We start from the raw sequence: 17,752 nt of genomic DNA on the forward strand, positions 1-17,752 counted from the left end.
GAGGATGACTCCAGCAGGCACCTCGATATCAATTTGACATCAAATATTAGTCAAGACTTGATCAAGACAATGTAACATCACTGTAATTTCAGTTTGGATGGCTATTTCCAGTGGTAACTACGTTAAAATAGGACGTTAATCCCACACTGAAATTGATTTAATGTAGGCCAATATGTTTGACGTTCAACTTAAATCAAATCAATGTCACGTCAAGTTTTTGACGTCAGTTTGATTTGCATATTTGACATCAATTTCGATGTCAATTTGATGTCTTTTTAACATCCATTGCCCACTGGGACGTGCTCTACATGTGCCCTTTTATACTCACGGTCGCACTAGTAGTGATGCCATAGGCTGTCGCCAGCCAATGTCAAGTTCATTGTTGTGTTTAGACGCGTGCTTCAGACACTGGTCATGCCAGGGACATTCACCATAGTGTCCACTAGAAGACACAGTGCAAGTTTCCATTCGAAAGGGACCAAACCGCATTGGCTCTTTTGTATCAAGTAAGCATGTTTGAGCGGTCATTTACCATATCTAATGTGCTCTATGTATGTACATTGTTTAGTGTTTATACGTGAATAAAAAGAATTGCAAAACAGCTGAAAGTTCAGTTGATATGCATAATGTCACACTGCTATCACTGCTTGAGATTTGATGTCCAACCTACCAGGATCCTCCATTGGGAAAATCAGAACAAGACAAACAGTCTGACCCAAAACGGCCAATCATTTTATTGTTTTTTTTTTCCTGTATTTTTCTACATTTAATGATGAAAACAAGGCCCTGTACAGTTCACTTCAGCATCGAGTACAATAACAATTATTTTACAATTTATACACATTGAAATATAATAATGCTGAAAACACAGACTGCGCCCCATCCCTGTTTAAATTGCTTTCAAAGGACCCATCAAAATAAAACGCTTTTAAGTCATCTTTTACAATTGGCCATGTTAGACATGAAAAAACAAACAAACAAACATAAAAAAAAAAAAAGGCAAGGGAAAAACAGCCATACAGAGAGAAAAGACAGCCAAACCACCATAGTATATGCTGTGTAAGTGTTACTCCATCGGTCTTCAGTAAAAGCATGCTTTGAACCAAATGTTACACCTCTCTGTCACTCAGATACACATTTGACAATCTTACAGGTAAAGCACTGATGGCGAATACCTGTACATCCAATAATGTGCCAAACACAACCACACAAACACACTTACACAGATATAAGAAAATAACTCAGAAGGTATGTTTAATGATATGAATGGTCGTAATGATATCCAATGCTGGGAAATTGTGTGGCTTACTGTTTTAATTCGGTTGTAGGGTTGTGAGGACACACACACACGCACACACACACAAATCACTTCTCTCATAGTGACCAAGACCTTCTGTAAAAGTGTTGAATCCAGTGGAAAGCCTTGTGGGAATCGAAAAGAACAATTTAAAACAAGTTCATTAGAAGATGAGAGGTTTCTTCTCAGTTTATTCCCAGTACGAATGACAACAAAGGCAAAAAAGGGCATAAAATAAAATAACATCCCATGTGAGGTGTGTAACAATATCCCAAAACAACGCTCGCTCGCTCACTCACTCGTATTTTCATGCCAGATTTAATTGCGCTCCTTGTTCATGCTACGTATGTGTACACTTTGCGATCTTCCGGTGTTCTTGCCAAGTATTCTCTCTCGATAAGTCCTTCAATACGCTTTTTAATGACCACAGGACTGGGGAGGAATCGTGCCCTCAGCTGCTGGGTTACCTAAAGACAAAAACACACAGGATCAAACTGAAGCTCTATAAACTGTCCAAAGAAACAGGAAAAAATACTTTCTACTTTACGTTCTCCAGAAACATCAGCAACATCACACTGTCATTCTCAAATAACGTGTTCAAGTGTGGCTGAACATTTTTTCTACGTTTAAACAGATATATAAATATATATAATATTTAAATAATCTATTTCCACAGTAAAATGAGTCTCCACACCTCTGCTACTAGAACATTGTGCTGCATCTTCTTTCTGGACTTCATGATCCGAACAATGGCCGCCTCAATCTCGTGTTTCCTGTCATCATCCACTTTCTGTCGTGTCTCCTTCCTCTCAGGGTCCGATTCTCCCTGTTTGGCTGCAACTGTGGGGATCACACACACACAGGTTTGTTTTTGTGAAAAGTGGGACATCCCATAGGCGTAATGGTTTTTATACTGTACAGACAGTATATTCTATTGCCCTACACCAACCCTACCCCTAAACCTACCCCTCACAGGAAACTTTGTGTTATTTCAGATTTTCAATACACTCCATTCTGTGTGATTTATAAGTGTTTTGAAAAGTGGGGACATGGGGTAATGTCCTGAAAAGTCACCTTCTCCTTGTAATACCTATGTCATACCCTTGTCATTATACAAATTTATGTCCTCATTTGTCACAAAAACGCGCGCACACACACACACACACAGGTTAGAGAAAAACACTTTCCAAATGATTACCCAGCAGAACTATAGTAAAGAAGCATGGATGTAGGTCTATATGATGCTATATGAAATTGTGGTGTATAACGATACACATTATCCTGAAATACTGTATTTGTGAGGAAGACCACAATACAGACTCATAATATGACATTTATAAGGGATGAGCGCCATGTGCAAAAATGTAACAATTTTGGTCTTTTAACAGTTATATATATTAATAAAGGGATGCCCAGACATGAAATTTCAAATCAAATTTTGAATCATTGGTTATGGCCAATGCTAAATCTGATAACTGTCAATTTTACTTAAAATTTGCCACTTTACAGGTTTTTAGAAGTTAAATTTAAGCACTTTTCCAGCACTTTCAAGCAGTGGCAGCCCATGATAATAAAAATCGTTATGTGCTAATGGTCATACGTTGCAAAGCACTGTCTGTTTAAGAGCTCATCCGATCATCAAATAAATAAGCCAGGCTTCCGGACAGGAAAAAAATAGTGATTAAAAGCTCACTAATCAGAAGTAAAGTATATGCAAACACCTCTCAGAAATAAAAGTTTACTATGGTTTACATGAATGGGAGACCATAGCAAATATATTTTTGTGTTCTTGCTTCAGGCTATCTGCAGGATTTTTAAGCTCAGATTTAAGACTTTTTAAGACCTTTTTTAAGACCTGCGCAAATAAAATGATGAGCAGGGTGGGGCAATGTTTATGGTAACATATTGAACTGTATAATGACTGTAAACATCATGACTTACAGTTCAGATATAGATTTTCACAAAAACAAACTGTTTTATAAAATTATAAACTTCACATTTCAGCCTTTAAACCATTTTTAAGAAAATGGATAAGTCAAAAGTATCAATTGTTATATTATTTTAAACAATTATCAATCAATTATATTAATTAAATAACATATAAATATATTTTACTTAATTGTTAAGATTTTTATAATGCATTATCTTCATGTCAATCCACCAGTTCACATTTACAACTCGTATTTGCAGCGTCAAAATAAGGGTTGATTTTCGCAATGGTCTGCACAAAAACAGCAGAAGGGATTATTGAAAATGCAAATTCATTCTCTGCCAGCAGGTGTCGCTTTCGGAACAGCAGAAATATAGCGGCTTCCCCGGTAACGGCAGTACACAAATTGAGACTTTCTTGTACCATTTAAGACTTTTTATGGCCTTAAATTTGATCCAATTAAATTTAAGACTTTTAAGGACCCGTGGAAACCCTGTGTTTGTTCCTACAGCAAAGGTAAAAAAAACAAAACAACTATTGCATTTCCATTACTTTTCAAAAGAGGGGGGAAAATTGTAATTTAAATCCAAAGTAATGTAACACAAAAGCATAGTGTTATAAAATGTACAATATTAAAAAAACAAACAAACAAACAAAAACAAAAACAATGTGCGATGTTAACTGCTGCGGAACTGCATCAGTCTCTGAAAAAGGTCCATTACCAAGATATACAGAGTCAGATTTACATTTACATTTAGTCATTTAGCAGACGCTTTTGTCCAAAGCGACTTACAAATGAGGACAACAGAAGCAATCAAAACTAACAAAAGATCAATGATATGTAAGTGCAAATGACAAGTCTCTGTTAGCCGAACGCAGTACACGTAGCAAGGTAGATGATACGTGAAGTTAAAGAAGAAATGATGACGTTAAAGAAGAAAAAATTATCAAAGGAATAATCATTTAGAATTTTAAATAATGTTAAATAAAGGTACTTGTAACAAAAATAGCCAATAAATGGTCCTTTAACACCAAGATCAAAAGTGAATATGCACCAGGCTGAAAAAAAATGCAAATTCACACTTGAACGATAGAGGGCGCAATGTGAACATGAGAAGCTGCATTCTTGATATCAGAAGAACAGGATGCTGGAGCAGCAAGCTCAGCGCTGCAGAAATCAGTCTTCACGAAGCCATCTTTTATTATATATTTTTCCTATCTTAAAAAGAACTGTATGTGTAAGAAAAAGTAATCCAATGCAAACATAACAAAATGTAAATGTAAAAGCTGTGATTTGAACCTGTAAAATGATTTTTGTAGGATCATGTGACACTGAAGTAATGGAGCTTTGCCATTACAATAATAAATACAATTTTAAAATTTATGAAAATAGAAAAAAGTTATTACACTGTTATTACAAGTATTTGGAAGATGAATGCTAAATTGTATTTGTATGGGTTTTCATTATCGCTGAACATGTCGTCTTGGCTTAAGTTAGCTCAAGCTGACCGTTACCTGTTTGAATCTTGACTCTGTGCAGTCTGGAGGTGAACTGGTCATTGACAGTGAAGACGTGGCCGCTCTCGATCTCTTTAGACTTGGGTTCTTTCGTGAGGACTCGCTGTGTGGGCTTTCCACAGGCCAGAGACTGCAGCGCCCGCACCAGCTCTCTCTCCGGGATATTTCCTGGCATTAGAGCCTGTGACCTGAGCCCCACCGACCATATCTGAGCCATCCTCCTGAAGAAAGACCCAAATCACAGGTTAGATTGCAAGACAAGTAAATTCTTTTGACAGTTTGTGACGGCTTGTTACCTTTTTGATTGGTCCATAGAAGGTGGCATTGAGGTCTGCTGAACCCATGTGATGCTGCAATGTGAGCTGCCTACCGCTGTGCTTGGCCAAATAAAATCTGCAATCAAAGAGTCAAGAGTGGCTGTGAGCACATGCACAAAACCTCAGGAGTGACTCTGAAAGTCAAAGTTCTTCCCAAATGAGTTTACATATAAAACTGGAACTAAACTACACTGTAAAAAATGACCGTGAATTTAACGGTAAAAGACTGTAAAAATGCTACAGTAAAAACCTGTTAAATGGTTAATGGTAAATTCCCCTACTATATACGGTGAAAAACTGTACTGGACATTACATGTATTGGACATTAATTTTACAGTAGTATACCGTTTTTGGAAGTGAAAAAAAACGTATAATTTACAGTGAATAACCGCAAATTGACATTCCCAGAATTCCCTGCATTACATTTCAAATTGGAATGAAATTACGGTATTTAACTGTACATTTAAGTTAAAACCGTAAAACCTAAAACGTTGCTACCGTATGTTTTACGGTAAAATTCCGGCAAACAAAGTTGCCATTTTTTTACCGTAAATTTTACGGATTTTTTTTTTTACAGTGTACTGCGAAAAACAGCAATCAACACCTTCTAAAGACCTCGAAAGCATGTCTTGGTGAAGGGGGGATGCTACATTTGGGAGTCGCTGACTGGGTCGGCCAGTATCCTGTCGTTAGCACCCTCACTGTGAGGTCGACACCACCTAAAGACACCTAAGAAGAAAACCCAATTAAACACCATTCAAACTGTCCACTCTAATCACTAAACAGTCTAACTGTCCAGATTTGCAGTAGTAACTGAGGCGGCAAAAGACTTATTCTGGTTGAGTACCATCTGCATCTCACCCCTGTCGACGTAAGGTGCTGCCGAAACTCATCCATGGTTGCAGCACCATGGCTTTATCCAAGATCGACTCCACCTCCTGCTCCGTCAGCTAAAGGAGAGACAAACCACAGACATACACCTTAGATCAACAACCAAATTCATATATACATATATATATATATATATATTCTTTTTAATATTGGACACACATTTTAAAAATGGTGTATGGAATATTCAGGAATGTTTCGAGTTGTAACTACTAATAATGTTAAGCAAAACACATCCTTCCTTTTCACTCATCCACAATCTACACTAAAAGACTGATTTTAGGAATAACGTCGCATGAACAAACAGAAAAACAGAACTCATCGAATCTGCTGACGGAGAAAGTGTTATCAGCAGAACGAACTGACGTCAATATCTATGGACGTTTAAGGTAATCAGTTTAAGGGATAGTTCACCCAAAAATGAAAATTAACCCATGATTTACTCACCCTCAGGGCATCTTAGGCGTATCTGACATTCCTCTTTCAGACGAACACAATCGCAGTTATATTTAAAATTGTCCTGGCTCTTCAAGCTGTATAATGGCAGTGAATGGTTATATAAATATAACTGCGATTGTGTTTGTCTGAAAGAGGAATGTCAGATACGCATAGGATGCCCTGAGGGTGAGTAAATCATGGAGTAATTTTCATTTTTGGGTGAACTATCCCTTTAACCAAGCTAGTTCATTTAGATGTTGCAGTTTGCTGTTTTTAATATCCAAATGTTAGTGATTTACTTTTAGAACTTTTAGATATCAATCTGCATATGTGATGGACATCAGTTATGCTCATCTTTGGCATCTCCCCTGAAAGCATCTGGAGTAAAACAGCTCTATATTTAACGAAGCACATATAAAAGACCTGAATCGGAAGTGATGTGACCCGTTTTACAGAATACGGAAGTTTGCTGCACATAATCCGCATTAAGAGTTGATACTGGATTGCTCAAATGAAGATTGAAAATAAATAAATATTCTTAGCTCTATTTTCTATATTGGCTCAGAGCAAAGCGTCCACTAATCGTGTGACCAGAGAAAACGACTCACTCCTTTCACTCCTTTCTTCAGCTTATCGTCAATGAAGAGCGAGAGATACTCGGGTGAACGAGAGTTGAGGTTCAAGAAATACTCGAAGTCCCCTGCAATGGTCTGCTTGAATAAACGGTCGTTGTTAAAGGACTCTTGCAAGAAGCGATCAAACCGTGACTTCAGATCTAGAAGGCCCTAAAGAAAAGCAGAGAGAAAGAGGGAGGTTTGGACATAAAGGCTTTCCCACATTTCATGTGTTCTGCAAGTGAAGATATTATCCTGGTACCTGGATGTAGTCAACAGGGTTCTTGCCTTCTCCTTCCTCAGACACCAGAGCTTTGCCCTGCTCCCTCAGATAGGAGCTCATACACTCACACATGGTCTTCAGGCCATTTGGCACCCTGCTGAACAACTTGTACATGCAGGCCAGATCTGCACGCACACACACACACATGCGCACACAGACAGACAGACACACCACTGTGTCACTATGTAAATTTTCTATTAATCTTCTATTTAAAGTTCTGTTTTATTTATGCTCATTAAATGGTTCATTTTGAAGTTAGGAACAAAAAAAATCTCTAATTTATCAAATGCTTTTTTTCTTTGCTTGTGATAAATTAAAATGTATTTTGTCCTTTTATAATTAATACATATTAAGCTGCAAAAACAGTTCTTTCAGAAACATGTTTTTGCAAAGTCACAACTATGAATACAATAACGTGACTGATTATGTATTTAGTGTTTAGTGTTTTAGTGGACTGCCTAGTCTCACACAGAAACCACTTTCAATTTCAATTGCTGTGCAATTATATCAGTTAATTATTAAACTTATCATTTTTATCATTGAAAAACTCAAGACACGGGCAGTGGAATGAGCGCCGCATTTTTAGAAAAAGATGCAAGATACGAGCACAATGTTCAAACATGTCCATCGAGAGCACGTCTACATAAAAAAACTATGAAAAAGCAGCGCAGTGTAATGCAAAAACCTGTAAAGAACTACTGCTTTATGTTTGATATTTAATGTTCATGTTTAGCAAATGAATTTGTTTTACATTTACACCATGTTGAACTTCATGTGCGATGTAAATAGAATAAAACACATTTTTTTGAGTACTAAGGCCCATTAAAATACAGCCAGTTTTCAAGTGTTTTAACAAATAATCCTTCTGAAGTTTGAATGCTCAATCTTCTCATTCCACTAAGCTACACTACTGATGCAAAACAACCGCAATGATAGATGAGGATAGAGCACCTTCTGTCTTTCCATTCTTGAGCATGTGCACCAGGCCCGAGTTCTCCATCTCTACAATTGTCTTCATGTGTTTGGAGATCAGCTCTCTCTCCACCACCTTCACAATCGGCTCCTCCGTCGTTTTATCCAGGCAGTGTATCACTCGCTCGATCTCCTCGTTTATCCGTGCCTCCACTTTCTTTATGTACACGCTCGCACTGTTCTCGGCTAAAAACTTTTGACTTTCCATCTGAAAAATATTATACAAATTAAAGAAACCATAATGAGAAAAAAAAAATCTAAAGAAAACATCACATTAATGAACTAATTAAAATTTCAGTCATTATTTACTCACACCCATGTCATTCTAAACCCCCTGTTTCAAAAATATTTTCAAGGATTCTTCACAAAAAAGTCTGGTCTTTTCAACATTCAATTCAATTCAATTGTAGTCTCTTCAGGTGTAGTTTTTCTTTAAATGCCTCCTTCCTATTATGGACTACTTTTATGGTGCCTTTACAGTGATTCTGTCCTCTTTGGAGTTTGGTCACTGTGAACCTAATCATTGTATAGAAAAAAAAAATCTTAAAAAATAAGAAAAAAAAGTATAAATAAAGAAAGAAAGAAAAATTACAGTATACAGTACAGGTTTGGAACAACATAACAGTGAGTAAATGATACCACTGTTAAGCAGCTTCAGATTTTCATTTTTTGGGTCAACTTTTATTATAAAATGCTAATATACACATTCACTGTGACACAAACTACAAAGCAGCTGATAGAGAAATAGAAATGCAATAAAGTGTAATCTTGCTTTACCAACCTGAAAGAATTCAGCAGACATTTCTAAGAACGGGGCCTCGAAATCCTCTTCATAAACGGACCGTCCTTCCAAGCCCAAAATCATTAACATCTGACAAGCATTACGAATGGCACCCCTGAATGAAGACAAACACTTATTACAATACACACTGCAGTTACTTTTCCCATTACATTTAATGACCAGTCTGGGGGTTATGAAAAGCAGCCAATCAGAAATATAGTTTTATTTGTTTATGCTTTTTTACATTTCTACTTTTCTGTTTGTGACTTTGTGTCCTTAAAAAGTCTACAAATTTCAGTTTTATGAAATTTAATGTCGTAAAAAAATCTTAATTATCTTAAATGCTATAACAAACATCTCACTAATCATTTTAAGAGTTCTTAAATTTGGGGTGGAAAACAATGATTTGCGACACAGCCTAATGTGATTAATAAACTTCAAAAGGCTCATTTCATTAAATAAATACGAGCTCTGCGCGTTAGATAGTAAAAATGCAGCACTGTTGCACGTTCTACAGACTTGCGGTTTCACAATCAATGTGCATTTATGCCAAAAGACTGCTTATGATCTACAGCTAATGAATTATTACAATGGTTACTTTATGGTGTTTTTATTGTAATGTGATGTAGACGGTCATAAGAGTGCACATTTGATCTCCCTCATCTTTTTGAATGAGCAGCCGGCAACAGTACAGCATAGACATTTCAAAATAAGAGTCCCGGTGCATTTCGGGTGAATTTGGGCATTCGTATTAAATAGCATAAAGTTTTCTCTATGGTTAAGCATCAGTACGTGGCTTTAATATAATATTAGAGGCTTGCATTTTAATATTTATTGTATATTGTAATAAAATCTTAATTATCTCAGAAATATGTTCATGTTTAACATTTCCTGCATAATTACATATATACAGATCTATATGCATGTTAGGTAAATCACCTGCGTCGGCAGTGGCAGCACACGCATCTTAAGGATTTCTGATCAAGTAGATTTCATATGTAACTTTGAAAGAAAACAACAATCCTTTGGTAAGTTTTTATATTTACTTATATACTTAACTTATATTTAAAATATTATCTGTGCCGTTGTTTTAAATCCCAAATGTGGAATTATTTTTTTTAAATCATGTAGCATAAAATTTATTATATATCCAATTATAAGCTTTATATGAAAATGCATTTTGCTTCTACATGGTGACCACTAACCCCTCTGTCTATCGGCTCTGACTCTCAAAAGTCAAAAATGAACAAAGGGAGAAAGCATTCTGGGCAACAGAACAGAAAAAGGAAAAGGGGAAATGAGAAAGATTGAATTAAGCTGAAAGGGAACAATGCCCAAGTAGATATGAAAGATCAGTATAGGCTTAATTTATACATTTACCTATGAGTACTTATGAGGCACATCAGGATTTAAAAAAAATGTACTTGCAAAAAATGCAAGAAAAAAAAAATCTGGCATTAATGTGTGAACACTAGAAAAGGTAGGGTTTGATAGATTAAAAACAAAAAAGTGTTTGAGCACCATCAAAAACGGCCGTATTATGATGACTCGCACACAGTTTTCTGCATGGTCTATATGTGCGACGCTACTAAAACAAAGCAAAGACACCCACCTGTCCACCACTTCTCCTCTCCTCTCACGGGCAATCATGTCTAGTAAGGTCTGCTTCAGATGGTCCCGAATGCAGCCGTAACGAACCACCTGATCTCTGAAGATGATGAGACCTAGATTATAGACGTTCTCTACGTTATTCTGCTGAACATACACCCGGTCCTGTGCAAAGACAGAAGGGGAGACAGAGAGAGAAGGATGAAGCTCATAAAGGAGATAAAGCTCTTCTTCTCCAAGCAACGGTCCACTTGGTTGGAAACATAATACACAACCATCCAGAAGAGACAAGTAAAGTGTATTTGAATTCCCTTAAAGAAATACCAGTGCTTGGAATGGCAGCAAAAGAAAAGCTAAAGTTTTAGGCATTGGTTCTCCATAGAGCATAATATAACACTTGATGGTAACTTGTTGGTTAGTTTCATCAAAATACATACATGCATACATACATAAATGAATGCTGTCAATGGTGGGGAAAGAGTTAATAATGATTCAGGCAAATTTAATGCAATTTAATGGAAAACTATGTGAGTGGCAAAGCAGGATTTTGAGCAGTCTCTGGAGTCATAGCTGCATGCCGCCGGTGTGCAAAATTTTAGGATGCTCTTTAGTAATCTCCATAACCCAAATACTGGGGTGGGACAAAATATCGATATGGCAATGAATGAATTAAATAATTAATAAAACAAGGCGCTCTAAATAGATTTCCCTGCTCCCAACGTCGCTACCTCATGGCTCCTCGAGGTGGCGCTCAACACATGAATGAGGGAAATGTGAACATAAGTTAAAGGGATAGTTCACCCAAAAATGAAAATTAACCCATAATTTACTCACCTTCAAGCCATCCTAGGGTGTATATGACTTTCTTCTTTCAGACGAATCCAATCAGAGTTATATATAGTTATAGAAAAAAAAATATCCTGGCTCTTCCAAGCTTTATAATGGCAGTGAAAGGGTGTTTTTGTTAATAATCCAAAAGAAGTCCAATAAAGTGCATCCATCCGTAATAAAAAGTGTCCCACATGGCTCCGGGGGTGAATCTTTTAAAGGCCCCCTGAAGTGAATCGATGCGTTTTTGTAATAAAAATATCCATATTTAAACCTTTATAAACCGTAATCTCTAGCTTACACTAACTGTCGTACTCACGTTCATGGCCAGGATATTTTTTATATAACTCTGATTGGATTTGTCTGAAAGAAGAAAGTCATATACACCCCTAGGATGGCTTGAAGGTGAGTAAATTATGGGGTAATTTTCATTTTTGGGTGAACTATCCCTTTAACTGGCCTAAGAAAAATAAGTTTTTAATGGGATGGCAGACAGCAGTGCGAGTAAAATAATAGATGCCCCAGCCACGTTTAAGTCCAAAGGACCCACCTTGGCTTTTATACCATTGATGGGACAAACAAAATCGACAGAGTATGCAACATGCAAGAACTGCATTATTTGCATGTGCTTTAAAGCCTTGCCAGTTAAACATTTAATTTGCGTGTTGTTCTGACGTGCGCCTTTTCTGAGCGTCTACACCTGAAGTGCGCACACTAAAAAGCCAGTCAAACAGCGCCTGATTACTGGACTAAGTTATCTTTTGCATCTGCACGAATACTGTCAAAAAACACACAAGGTTTACATATAAACACAGTTGGTTATGTCCAAAGTGAAAGTAAACAGATGCGTGCAGCTCTTAAAGCGACAGCAGACTAATTGTAGTAAACATGCTACCGCTTGTCATTAAGGGGACAGTTCACCCAAAAATTTAAATTCTGTCATTATTTCCTTGCTCTCATGTTGTGCCAAACCTGTATTAATTTCTTTCTTGTGCTGAACGCAAAATAATATATTTTGGGTAACCAAACAGTTGCTGTTCCCCATTCATTTTGATGGAAGGAAAAAAAAAATACTATGGAAGGCTCTGGGGACCAGCAACTGTTCGGTTACCCACATTCTTCAAAATAACTTTTATGTTCAACAGAAGAAAGAAATTCATTCAGGTTTAAAACAACTTGAGAGTGAGTAAATGACAATTTTTAGCAGTTTGGACTTGAATGAAGAGAGAGAACCAGCACTTAACCTTTTCACAGGCATTTTGTTTTCATAGTTAGATATCATGATGTATCATTATAGGATTGTCTAGCAATATATCTATCAATTATAGCAGAATTGCTGTATTGTGATATTATCGGTATAGTGTCGTGAGGTACCCTGTGATTCCCACCCCTACTGTATAGATGTAGTAAAGATTAAACTTGTTTAAAAATCAGTGCTCTGTTATATTCTGTTCATTTTGACAGATGTTGTATGCAATAGCAACCAGTTCTCCACCACTGTGTTTTGCCAGAAATTATCACAAAATGCTTATTAGAAGCACTTATCTAAGTGATGGTTACAAAATTTTTGTTGCAAAGCTTTTAAAGAAATTCCTTGCCTTAGGGATTTTTTCCCCCTCTGGGAAATCACTTAATGGTTTTCATGTAACTGGGCCTAGAAATCTGTGTTGACACATCAAAACTACACAGGCAGCGCAGCACGCACACTGACAGAAGACGTTACCATTTTTATTTGACAGGTAATCACCAAGGTTATTTTCGTAAACGAAAACTAAAACTAAGACTAAAACGATTGATGAAAAAACAATTTTGTAAACTGAAATAAAATAAAAACGTCAAAATAATTGAAAAACTAAAACGAAACTAAACTAACAACAGTTATTGAAAAACTAACTGAAATAAAATAATAATTATCAAAAATAAATAATCGTTTTCGTAATCATTACGTTCTCACCCCTTGGCGGAAAAATATACGAGCTGTGTGGAGGTTTAGGGAAATAGCCTGTGATGGCGCATCACGCACATATCTGACGGAGAGACGCAAAGCTGTTTAAAGCCTGCACGGGTCCTGTTTGGTAAACGTGTACTAGCAGTACTTAACAGACCACCCGACCCATTATCTGACAGCAGCACTAATTTAATTCTGTACCAGAGGAGAACCGTTTGACATAAAGACCGCGAGTCGCGACCCGAACCGCACTCGCATTAAATCTATTACATCAGGTAAGCAAGATTATTTATTTTATCATGTAACACAAGCAATCAAAACAGACATGCAGCGCAACATGATAATTAACAGAAAAAAAGATGAGAACGCACATCCTTTCTGTAAACAACACAAAACTTTTGCCTAGCATCTTGTGATCACTCTGCCAGGCTTTTGAACAAATGTGCATTGGCTAAATCACATCATGCACACGCTTATAATTCTTTATAAATGAAAAGAACATTCAAATATAAGCCTTTACTGTTGTTCACAAAATAAAAACGAAACTAAAACTAACAAAAATATGAATGAAACTAATAAAAACTAAACAGAATTTTATAGAAAATTTGAAAACGATATTAAAATAAAACTAATTTAAAAATTAAAAACTATAATAACCTTGGTAATCACCTGGTTACGAAACACACATCTTAAGTGTGCAAAATATTATGTGAACCAAAATATCTGTTGCGTTCCAAAGAAGAAAGCCATAAAGTTTTGAAATGACAGGTGAGAGAATGATGACAGAATTTGTATTTTTGGGTGAACTATCCCTTTAACGCTCCCCTGCTGAAAGATGCAGACGCGCACACTGACCTCCAATTCTCCTGCAACTATAAAAATGGGAATTACAACTGGAAATACAGCGAACCAGAATGTTTGAGGCATATCAACACGGTGATGCCTTGCAAGCCCTGTAACAAACTACCACTCACATAGAGGAGCACAAAGACAAAATCCAGCAACATGCAAAGAAAGGTTGTCATAAGGACCCACCATGTACATCAAGATGTCTCTGATCATCACCATAGCCGTCTGGTGGTCATTCCAGGCTTGATTCAGTGTTTGCAGGAAGTTGTTATTCAGGGAGTTTAACACATCATCTCGTACCTTTTAACAGACAAAAATTTGACATAAGTACAGGATAAACAAGGCTTCCTGCTAAATCATATCAAGCCAGCAAGCGGAAACCCAACTTGGTGTGATCTGTTAATGAAGCACTCGTCTCACATGCAGTAGTACAGTGAACATCACACTTCAAACACACTCATTTCATGTATGGAAAAATATGGAACCGGCCCTCTTGTCTCTGTACTATTGTGTTTGATAAACACCATAGCGAATGCAGAAATCTGAACCGCTATTTCAAAACATTTAAGTGAGTGTCAGAAACTAGGGATGCTATCTGCTGATACTGATGATAGTTTGGTGGTAATGTCTTGAGCTTTTGTGCTGTCCTTATGCTGTCAAATGCTTAAGCTACAGTATAGACAGTATGATAACAGTCTCAGAAAATATGACAATATACAGTATTACACAATTTGATGCACTATTGATTCATTTGTAAATATTTCAGGTAGACCTACATGTCAGTTTTTCTTAAGGAAAAAAAAATCTCTCACAACTGATTGCTGTGTAAACTATACTGAAAACCCTTTAATTTGGTCCACTACTATAATATATTAAAGGTTAAAACTAATAACAGAACTCAAACTATTATATTCACCTGATATTTATTTTCAGATATAATAATAACACTCAAATGAAATTGTTGTATACAAACGTTTCAATTGAACATAAGACAGTTTTCATAGAAACTTCTTGTCTTCATGTCTGATGTATTCAAACATGCATAAATAATTAACAGTAAATAAGCTCCTCTCTAGATTTGTTCTTTTCTAGCTAACTAACCAACTGTGGACACTGCATAACTTTCCTGAGGTAAATGTAACGTTAAGCGACTTATTGTTCACAAGCTGTTTTAATCGTTGAAACTATTGAAACACTGATTGAGTGATTACATGAGACATCTCAGTAAGTGTACACTCTCTTAACATACCTTCTGCTATTCATTCATCTTTATTTTGCGCTATAACTTATTACAGTGAAAGAGATGATGCCGCTTGAACTGAAGCAGCTAAAGCCATCTGTCCCAACACACTTAAGAGCATCAAAATGGCATTTATTGTTTGATTTTCATGATAAAACGGGGCCAAATTTGAAAGCTGAGACTTTGTTTCTTATCAGAATGTTTGCTAAGGGGAGAAACCATGGACCAGGAAACCCTGGCTTTAACTACAGGTGATTCATAGGGTCAAACAGAACCTGCGTTAGCAGCGCTGTTTTTAAGAGGCGTTAAAGGGAGATTGCATTAAAACAATATTGCATTATTATTACCTAAATTCAACATTGGAGACACTTTCTTCATATATAGTACTGTATGACAAGTCACATGCAGTCTGACATGTTTTTCTGTGCCCTTTTGATTGACAGGATATAATCGGCTGATTTAAACCGATGTCAGATAGTGCTGATAACTGCTTTTATCTGCCGATACATTGGTGCACCCCTATCTGAAACTGACCGTAGGTGCACAACTTTCTAAGAGTGAATTTGCATTTTCATCCTTTTTTCGCATTGGTCTAAACCAGTGGTTCTCAACCCGCGGCCCGTCACGAATTCAAATGCGGCCCACCATGCTGAACACAATTTTAAAAAATTACTTTCAGTTTTACAATTCATTTTAGTTTTTACATTAATTTAAAAATTTACTAAATAAATATAAGCTATAGCTAATGTTTTTATGTAAAATAATTTTGTTTTTCATATATTATTTCAGACATGAGCAGTACTCACATAGCCTAATTAACGTTACGCATTTAAAGTAACGACCAAGCGGCCAGCGGCAGACAGTGAGCATATGTTTGATCAATTTAGCCTTCTCAAATCATCACGACTTGACTAAAATAAAATCTATAGATATAAAACAGTTCAAGCATATAACAATGTTTAAACGTTAAACCTAGATAAATGCGCGCTATATCCAATAGTTTGCGCAGAGAGTGGAAGCTGAAGCGCGCTTTGCAGGACATAGAGACGCCAGCGCGATAACTTGCATTTTTTTTCAGTGGATACACCATCATTTTTGCTCATAAAGGTAAGAGTAATACATCATTCGTAACTGTAAAGGGTCTACTTTTATTTGTGTGCACTCACAATATCAACAAAACGCTGTGCTTTTATAAAATAAAGAAATCAAGCATGATGCGCTTTCTGCCGTCTCTTCTTCAACAGGAGCGCTTCACAAAAATGAACCGAAACTCAGCGAATACATGCCTCACAGACATGATAAATATATCGATAGAAAGCTTTAAATTACTACTTAACAAAATAAATCAAAAACAAAAACTCTTTCATTATAATCATAATCCGTAAAGATGCACTTCTCTCTAAAGGCGCGTCTAATGAGGAGATGGCGAGTCTGGATCGGCAACTTCATCCTTGCGCCACCGACTCAGAAAACACTAGTTTATTAGTAAATAACTCAAATATCTCCTTACTTTATTATTATTTTGCAGTATTTCTGTTTCCCGTGTCTCACTTCAGGGGCTGCATCAGGTTGCACTGCGCAGACGCAGGCGACGTCACTTCCTCAAGCCCCAATCGCGGCATTATTTAGAAGACGAAAACCAAACAAAGTTAAGTCTGACACAGAGAAAGGGACCGATGGCCGGCCAGCCGGGGTTCGTCTTTATTTAAATTTATGTGTGTGTACTTCTAACATGTTTGGTTGGTAAAATAAATGTTGTAAATTCAAATCAGAGCGTCTTCCGTGTCTGGAATGGATGTATTCTTGAGTCTATAAGGCAGTGGTTCTCAACCCGCGGCCCGTCACGAATTCAAATGCGGCCCACCATGCTGAACACAATTTTAAAAAATTACTTTCAGTTTTACAATTCATTTTAGTTTTTACATTAATTTAAAAATTTACTAAATAAATATAAGCTATAGCTAATGTTTTTATGTAAAATAATTTTGTTTTTGATATATTATTTTCAGACATGAGCAGTACTCGCATAGCATAATTAACGTTTAACATTTAAAGTAACGAACAAGCGGCCAGCGGCAGACAGTGAGCCTATGTTTGATCAATTTAGCCTTCTCAAATCATCACGACTTGACTAAAATAAAATCTATAGATATAAAACAGTTCAAGCATATAACGATGTTTAAACGTTAAACCTAGATAAATGTGCGCTATATCCAATAGTTTGTGCGGAGAGTGGAAGCT

General features: G+C 36.5%; 1 pseudogene; it reads right to left on the bottom strand.

Moving 5' to 3' along the window:
- Positions 1-709: 709 nt before the first annotated feature.
- Positions 710-17,752, bottom strand: part of LOC107744012 (cullin-3-like) — a 20,300-nt pseudogene continuing 3,257 nt past the window's right edge.

This window comes from Sinocyclocheilus rhinocerous, unplaced genomic scaffold (assembly GCF_001515625.1).
Source record: "Sinocyclocheilus rhinocerous isolate Xijiao unplaced genomic scaffold, SAMN03320098_v1.1 scaffold407, whole genome shotgun sequence".
NCBI classification, from domain to species: Eukaryota; Metazoa; Chordata; class Actinopteri; order Cypriniformes; family Cyprinidae; genus Sinocyclocheilus; species Sinocyclocheilus rhinocerous.